This window comes from Trachypithecus francoisi, unplaced genomic scaffold (assembly GCF_009764315.1).
Source record: "Trachypithecus francoisi isolate TF-2019V2 unplaced genomic scaffold, Tfra_2.0 Lachesis_group16, whole genome shotgun sequence".
NCBI classification, from domain to species: Eukaryota; Metazoa; Chordata; class Mammalia; order Primates; family Cercopithecidae; genus Trachypithecus; species Trachypithecus francoisi.
The window spans coordinates 63,116,711-63,125,573 of NW_022681461.1; the positions used below are offsets into that span (position 1 = coordinate 63,116,711).

Consider the following 8,863-nt stretch of genomic DNA (forward strand, 5'->3'; position numbering starts at 1 on the left):
GTCCTAACCCCTAGTACCTCAGAATGTAGCCTTATTTGGAGATGGGGCCCTTTAGAGGGATACTCAAGTTAAGATGAGGTCATGAGGGTGGGTCATAATCCAACATGACTGGTGTCTTTATAAAGAGGGGAAGTTTGAATACAGAAACAGAAACACACTGCAGAAAGGAAGACAATATGAAGAGACATAGGGAGAAGACAGCTATCTACAAGTCAGGGAGAAAGGTTTTGAACAGATCCTTCCATCACAGCCCTCAGAAGGAACCAATCCTGACAACACCTCAAGTTTGGACTTCCAGCCTCCAGAACTGTGAGACAATACATTTCTGTTGTCTAAGCCATTTTGTTTGTGGTACTTTGTTACTACATCCCCAGCAAACTAATGCAATGATGTATTCAAACTTGCATTTTATAAAAACTGATTTGCCTACAATGTAGAGAATGGATTGAAAGGGGGCCGTGATCTCTGCAGGGAGCCTGGTTTGGAGACAAGACATGATAAAGGTCTCCATGAGGGCAGAAAGAGCTGAGACAGAGAGAGGTGAACAGACTGAGAGACATGTGAGAGGCAGAATCTCCAGGATGCGACCATAGGTTGGGTGTGGAAAATGAGGACTCAAGAGCTGTGTCCAGTCTGTGTTTATAGCTCAGGTGAACATGTGACCAGAACATAGTCTAGTCAAACACCTCATCAGGAATCTCTGACACAAGTTCTGTACAAATAAGCAAGTCAGGAATGCACTGCACAGTCACTACTTTCAGCTTTACACCCAGTTCTTCTGGCTTTTGACAGGAGGTGCCCCTAGCTTCAATGCCAGGTGTAACTTCATTTTTTCAACAAATATTTAATGACCACCCACAATGTTTCAGACACAGTACTAAGCCCCAGGAATATAGTGGTGAGGTAAAGGAAACAAGATCCCTCTGTATTATGTCAATGAGATGAGAAATATTAATCATATTAATTAAATAATTATAGATCATGATAAGAGTTATAGAGGAAGGAAACAGAATTCTATGACAGCATATAACAGAGTGCCTTGTTCCAGAAAAGTGATGGCTGAGCTGACATCCAAAGGACAACAGGCAAGTAGGAGAAGCATCCTGGAAGAGGACATCATGAGCCAATGTAGGTAGCCAAATTTATCCTTTGATAAATGCTGATTAGCTCTTCTTCCCATGCCTACTTTCCCCAGGGGCTCCATCCAGCTTCTCCAATGTGCCAGGCTCCTGCCTACATTGGCTCATTCATGGTGTCCTCATACTGGATGCTTCTCCTACTTGTCTATTGCCCTTTGAAAATCAGCTCAGCCATCACTTTTGGGAAGTCATCAATGGGCTTTGGAATTCCTGAAACAGAGTAGGGACTCAATCAACATTTACTAAATGAAGAGAGACTTTGTGTGGGGTTGAGTAGTGTTCCCCAAAAATTTATGCCCAACTTAAACCTCAGAATGTGACCTTATTTGAAAATACAGTCATCTATTCATATGTAATCAAGTTAAGATAAGACCATAGTGGATTAAAGTGGGCCTTTACCCGATGGCTGGTGTCCTTATAAGAAGAGAGAAATGTAGACACAGATTTGCAAAGGTGTGGAGACCAATGCCTTTAGAACATAGCCACATGAAGACAGAAGCAGAGACTGAAGTGATGCATCTACCAGACGAGGAACAACAAAGATCATACACAACCACCAGAAGCTGAGAGAGAGGCAAGGAACAGACTCTCCTTCAGAGCCTCCAAGAGGAACCAACCAAACTAACACAGACTTTAAAAAGTTAGATGATTAAATACTGATTACTAAAAGATCATTGTAGTAGCACTGCAGAGAATGGATGGAAGAGCAGATGTTGAGAGGGGATATGGAAATGCCAAATACACCATTGAAATGAAACCACAATAATCTAGATGGGAAACGATGGCTTTTCCACAGTGGTGATAGAGGAAGTATAGTTACAAGATTCAAGAGATAGTTAGGAGCTAAGATCATGGAGATCCTTGAAGAAACAAAGCCCATGCTGACAGATAATAGAATAGGGAAAAAAAATGGAAAAATGGTTCTAATTCGAGCAACACCTGCTCCTCTCCCCACCGTGTGCTTCTAACTCCAGCCACCCTGATTCCCACAACCAAAAATCCGTTCCATTGTCCTCCACATTTTGCCTAGCTCAGCCACCTGCTGCTAGTTTCTCCTTTATCAGACAATTCTCAGTCACTGTAACATGTATCTTGTGTGTGTTCCACTTCTGTGTCTCTACCCTGGTTTCCTTCCCTCCATTCCCCCAATAACACTTGGTACATCATTCTTCTTGAGCCTCCTTTTGGGGTCATTTGCTCTACATGTATCTATATTTCCAACATCATTACCATCAATCTATCTGCCTATTCCCAGAAATAGATAATCTTTTGTGTTGAAGTTTATTCTGAATTACTTTTGAAAATAGAACAAGACCCAATATGTGTAAGAATTGGGAGATAAGTTCCTGGTACAGTGTAAGGAAAAAACTCAAAAGTCAGAGTTGTTGAAAAGTGAAGTCCACCACCCCTAGAAGAGGGTATGATAAAGACACTTTATACATCGGGCAGCAATTGAACTAGAGGATATCAAAGGTCACTTACAACTCAGAAAAATTGTTTAATATTAAGGAGTTTCAGACTCTTCATTTTCAGAACTGACAACAGTGATATTTTGTAACAAGGTATATGTCCAAATCACACAAAATCTAGAAAATGTACCAGTTTTAGACATTGGTTATAATTTTATTGGGCCATAGAGCTTTCCACTGTAAATAAATGTCACCCTCATTTGGTTCAGAAGATAACGATCCTGTGGTAAGAAATGAAAACTTGAGAAGGTAGTTGAAAAATTGATATTGTGAGTGAACATCTAAAAGCAGAAAGGCTAAATGTCATTGTTTGGCAGGAGCACTTTATTTCTATTGGTGATCTTTCCTTGCACATGAAGAGAGTTTAATTAATGTAATATCCTTGCTTTTTTTTTGCCTCATTACTGTTTCTACTCCAGGAAGTACATTGGGAAGGCATATATTTGGCCTGTAATATGGTTTGGCTGTGTCCCACCCAAATTTCATATTGAACTGTAGTTCCCATAACCCCACATGTCAAGGGAGGGACCCAGTGGGAGGTAATTGAATCATGGGGGAGGTTACCGCCATGCTGGTCTCATAATAGTGAATGAGTTCTCACAAAATCTGATAGTTTTATAAGGGGCATTTCCCGCCCCCGCCCGCCCTTCACTCTACATTTCTGCTTGCCACCACCATGTGAAGAAGGGCGTGTTTGCTTCCCCATCCACCATGATTATAAATTTCCTGACGCCTCCCCAGCCATGCTGAACTGTGAGTCAATTAAATCTCTTTCTTTTATAAGTTACCCAGTCTTGGGTATGTTTTTATTAGCAGCATGAGAATGGACTAATACAGCCTGTGTCAAAGCAAAAATTGCATTTGTCAAGGTTCAACAGGCAAGGTAGACTTGATTCAAGGCTGTTGCAATACAGGAGAGAATCTAGAAGTCAGTCTGACTTCAACTCCACAGAAACAAAGGGCAGGAGGGTTTTTAAGCACTGGGGTAAGCTAATGGAAATGTACTGAAGAACATTAGGGAAAAGTCGTAGACCACCTGTGTTTGCTAATTGACTTTATCCAAAGGAAAAATAAACTTTTCATGCCTTTATAGCAGGAGGTTACTTTGCAATGTGGAGGAAGGCACCTGCTGAAGTTAGACTCCTGCCTTCCCACAGAAGATTGGAGATAGGAGTGCTACCTCCTTGGTGTTTACCTTCCAAAGAGATGACTCCCAGGACCGTGAGAGAGACATTTTTAGTTTGTGAAACCAGCAAGAAGCTCTTTAAAAGGTTTACATCTCATTGGGATACAGAAAACTTTACAAGTTTTCTAAAATAAACGCTCTAAGAAAAAGAATGTCAAGGACCCAGAGTCAGGAAGAAACCTGTCTGGAGTTTAGTCAAGCTGGGGGGAATGAAAAGTCATCCTGGTCACCTGCTTGACTCAGTCCTCACCTACAGGGATTGGGAATTCCTCTCTGCTTCTCTATGTACGGTAGTTAGGCAGCCTAATTTTAGCCCTTTCAACTTTTAGTTGAAGCCACATCCTCCAGTGACATCTCTATCAGTAATAAAGGTGGTTTCCATCTACCATCCCTCTGTCCTATTTATCAGGCCTTCTCAGAGACCCCATAATCATGTCTGGCCCCTACTTATTACAGAGAGGTTCTTGCAAACAAGTCCTTCGAGAGAAGCATGCTTTCCCAAACCTGTCTCAAGGGGGCTTTACAAAGCCCAGCTACCTACCTGGGCTGCAAACTTTCTAGTCCATGTGTTAGAATCTTATTTCAATTCTAGAATACATTATAGTATGAGGTTTTAATAACGTGAAATTTCTGCTCATGTGTTCAGATATGTTTTGAAAATTCTAATGATTTTATTAGAAATTTTATTTTTATTTTATTTTATCTCATTTTAATTTTTAATTTTTAAATATTAAATTTTAAATTTAATTTTGAATATACTATTTTAGTTAACCATTTAAATTCTATTTAGATTTTATTGTGGAACTAGCAGTTCACCTTTATATAAAGCTATGACTTAAAAATTCCCTCAGAGACTTCCCTATACTTAGCCACTAATCCTTCCCACAGAACTGTAAAAACATGATTATAGATGGCTGAGCACAATGGGGCTATGAGGTATGAGGCCAGGTAAGGGGAAGTTCTCCTTCTGGGAGTCTTGAGAGCCTGTTCGACTCAGACCCTGAGGTATGGAAAGGCCTTTGTCTCAAGGTCGGGGATGAAGCATCTTTGTCCATGTGGAGACAGATTCGCAGCCAGTCTGACAAGAATGCTGCTTGTACTGCACCCAGGCTGGTGCAGTGGCTCATACCTGCAATCTCAGCACTTTGAGAGGCTGAGATGGGTAGATCTCTTGAGTCCAGGAGTTTGAGACCAACTGGGCAATATAGTGAGACCCCATCTCTGATGGATAATATTGAGTGTCAACTTGATTGGATTGAAGGATGCAAAGTATTGATCCTAGGTATGTCTATGAGGGTGTTGCCAAAGGAGATTAACATTTGAGTCAGTGGGCTGGGAAAGGCAGACCCACTCTTAATCTGGGTGGCCACCATCTAATCAGCTGCCAGGGCGTCTAGAATATAAAGCAGGCAAATGAAAAATCTCGTGAAAAGACTAGACTGGCCTCGCCTCCCAGCCCACATCTTTCTCCTGTGCTGGATGCTTCCTGTCCCCGAACATCAGACTCCAAGTTCTTCAGTTTTGGGACTCGGTCTGGCTCTCTTTGCTCCTTAGCTTGCAGATGGCCTATTGTGGGACCTTGTGATCATGTGAGTTAATACTTAATAAACTCCCCTTTATAGATGTGTATCTATCCTATTAGTTCTGTTTCTCTAGAGAACCCTGACTAATACACCATCTCTACAAAAAATTAAAAAGAAAATTAGCCGAGTATGGTGGCATGCATCTATTGTCCTAACTACTCAGGAGGCTGAGATGGGGGGGATTGCTTGAGCCAGGGAGTTTGCAGCTGCAGCAAGCTGGGATTGCACCACTGCACTCCAGCCTGAATGACAGAGCAAGAGCCTGTCTCAAAAAAAAAAAAAAAGAAAAAAAAATTCCTAGGAAATTTGGGTCTGTGCTGTACTTGTTAGTTTCTGTAGTATAACTACACACTTTCAGCATTCCTGAACCTTCAATAAAATATTATTAACAGGTATAGCTTTTTATTTACTGCACTGTAGTCACCTAGGAGTTTCTGTGCTTGTACTTGTGATGAAATGAAGCAAGATATAACAGTGCTTCCTTCCTTCTAGCCAGCCGTGGAGGCTCCAGCTAAAGCCCTTGGCCTGGTCAGATATGTCAGAGCAGCAAATTCACAAGGGGATTTTGTTTCAAGAAATCATTCTGCATCCATTGACTATCCATATTTAATTTAATTTAAAAAATTAAATATGAATCTGCCTTGCAACATTCAGGAAAAAATATTCCAAGTCATTATACATATAAATGTGACAGACAAAATGACAAGGCTTCTAGAACAAAATAGATGACTATCTTCATGACCTAGAGGTAAGTAGAGATTTGTTCACTGGAACAGAAACCCATCATAAAATAATAAACTAATAAATTTGACTACATTAAAATTAAAGGCTTGTGTTCAAAGTACATGATTATAAAGAGTGAAAAGGGAAGCCACAGAGTGAGAGAACACATTTACAGCACATGTCATCTTCAGAACATATAAAGAACTCCTGTAAATCAACAGAAAAATGGATGGGAAATTTGGACAAGGAATTTCATATAAAAGAGAATATTCGAATGACCAATAAATATTAAGAAGGGTTAAAGATACCACTAAACACCTACCAGAATTGCTAAAATGAAAGACAAAAAATAAAAAGTCTAGTCAAGATTAAGGAGCAATAAAAACTCTTCTCCACTAGTAGCAACAGTGTATAAGTTAGTATCACTTTAAAACTGGCAGTACCTACTAAGGTGAACTTATGCATACTTTATGATCCAACAATTTCACTCCTAGAAATAGACCCAACAGATATACATGCATATGTTCACTAGGAGACATATATCAGAATATTTGTGGCAGCAGTAGTCATGATACCCAAAGTTGGAAACTGCCCAAGTGCTCATCAACAATAGAATAGAAAAATAAATTATGGAAAATTTACAGAATTATATACTTATATTGATAATTGTATAAACATAATGTTGCGCAAAAAACTCCAGACCTGAAAAAGTATTTCAATTCCATGTGTACAATGTACTAAACAGACAAGACTAATGTGTGGTGTTAGAAGTGAGCATAGTGGTTATGTCTGGGACAGGTAGTGCCTGAAATAGAGCATCATGGGGATTCCTAGGTGCTGGTAATGTTCTATTTTTTAATGTGAGTGCTGGTTACATGCTGTTTTCACTGTCCTGGGAAAATTCATAAAAATGTATACTAATAATTTGGCCACTTCTTTCTATGAATGTTTTATTTTTAATTTTTTAAAAATTTAAAACACACACAATAAAATGCCACTATAAGCCTACCTGAATGGTTTAATTTTAAGACACTGACACCACCAAGTTTTGATGAAGATGTAGAACAATGGAAACTCTTACATAGTCCCAGAAGGAGTGTAAATTGATTCAACTACTTTGGGAAACCCTTGAGAATTATTTACTAGATTTTAAAATACATATACCATCTCATTCAGCAAATCCACTCTTAGGTACACACCCAACAGGAATGTGTATGTTTTCACCAAAAAATATTTCCAAAAATATTCATATCAACATTATTCATAGTAGCCAAAAAACTGGAAATAAATTAAATGTTCATTAACAAACAGAATAGATAAATAAATTGTGGTGCAGATACAATTCTTTATACTATACAGCAACATGAACAATTCTGTATTGTATTAGTCTGTTTTCATGCTGCTGATAAAGACATACTCAAGACTGGAAGAAAAAGAGGTTTAATTGGACTTACAGTTCCACATGGCTGGGGAGTCCCCAGAATCATGGCAGGAGGTGAAAGGCACTTCTTATGTGGTGGCAGCAAGAGAAAATGAGGATAAAGCAAAACTAGAAACCCCGATAAACCCACCAGATCTTGTGAAACTTATTCACTATCATGAGAATAGTACACAAAAGACAGGCACCCACGATTCAATTACCTCCCCCGGGTTCCTCCCACAACACATGGGAATTCTGGGAGATACAATTCAAATTGAGATTTGTCTGGGGACACAGCCAAACCATATCATTCCACCTCTGGCCCCTCCAAATCTCATGTCCTCACATTTCAAAACCAATCATGCCTTCCCAGCAGTCCCCCAAAGTTTTAACCTATTTCAGCATTAACCCAAAGTCCACAGTCCAAAGTCTCATCTGAGACAAGGAAAGTTCCTTCCCGCCAATGAGCCTGTAAAATCAAAAGCAACTAGTTACTTCCTAGATACAATGGGGGTACAAGTATTGGGTAAATACAACCATTCCAAATGGGAGAAATTGGCCAAAACAAAGGGGTTGCAAGGCCCATGCAAGTCCAAAATCCAGCAAGTCAGTCAAATTTCAAAGCTCCAAAATGATCTCCTTTGACTCTCACATCCAGGTCACGCTGATGCATGAGGAAGGTTCCCATGATCTTGGGCAACTCCATCCCTATAGCTTTGCAAGGTCCAGCCTCCCTCCCAGCTGATTTCATGGGTTGGCGTTGAGTGTGGATTTTCCAGGCAACACAGTACAAGCTGCCAGTGGATCGACCATTCTGGGATCTAGAGGACATTGGCCCTCTTCTCACAGATCCACTAGGCAGTGCCCCAGTAGAGACTCTGTGCAGGGGCTCCAACTCCACATTTCCCTTCCACACTGCCCTAGTAGAAGTTCTTCACTAAGGTCCTGCACCCACAGCAAACTTTTGCCTGGGCATCCAGGCGTTTCCATATATCTTCTGAAACCTAGGCAAATGTCCCCAAATCTCAATTCTTGACTTCTGTTCATTCACAGGCTCAACACCACGTGGAAGATGCCAAAGCTTGGGGATTGCACCCTCTGAAGCCACAGCCCAAGCTCTATGTTGGCCCCTTTCAGCCATGGCTAGGACACAGGGCACCAAGTCCCTAGGCTGCTCACAGCACAGGGATCTGGGGCCCAGCCCACGAAACCATTTTTGCCTCCTAAACCTCCAGGCTTGTGATGGGAGGGGCTGCCGTGAAGACCTCTGACATGTCCTGGAGACATTTTCCCCATTGTCTTGGAGATTAACATTCAGCTCCTTGTTACTTATGCAAATATAT

General features: G+C 40.6%; 1 long non-coding RNA gene across 1 annotated transcript in view; it reads left to right on the top strand.

The window, feature by feature from the left end:
- The window catches only part of LOC117099371, an 18,337-nt gene extending 9,895 nt beyond the window's left edge, over positions 1-8,442 (top strand). The window contains exon 3 of the long non-coding RNA XR_004443786.1: positions 8,309-8,442. This is a non-coding gene — a long non-coding RNA (uncharacterized LOC117099371). The remainder of the gene's footprint in view (positions 1-8,308) is intronic.
- Positions 8,443-8,863: the final 421 nt, after the last annotated feature.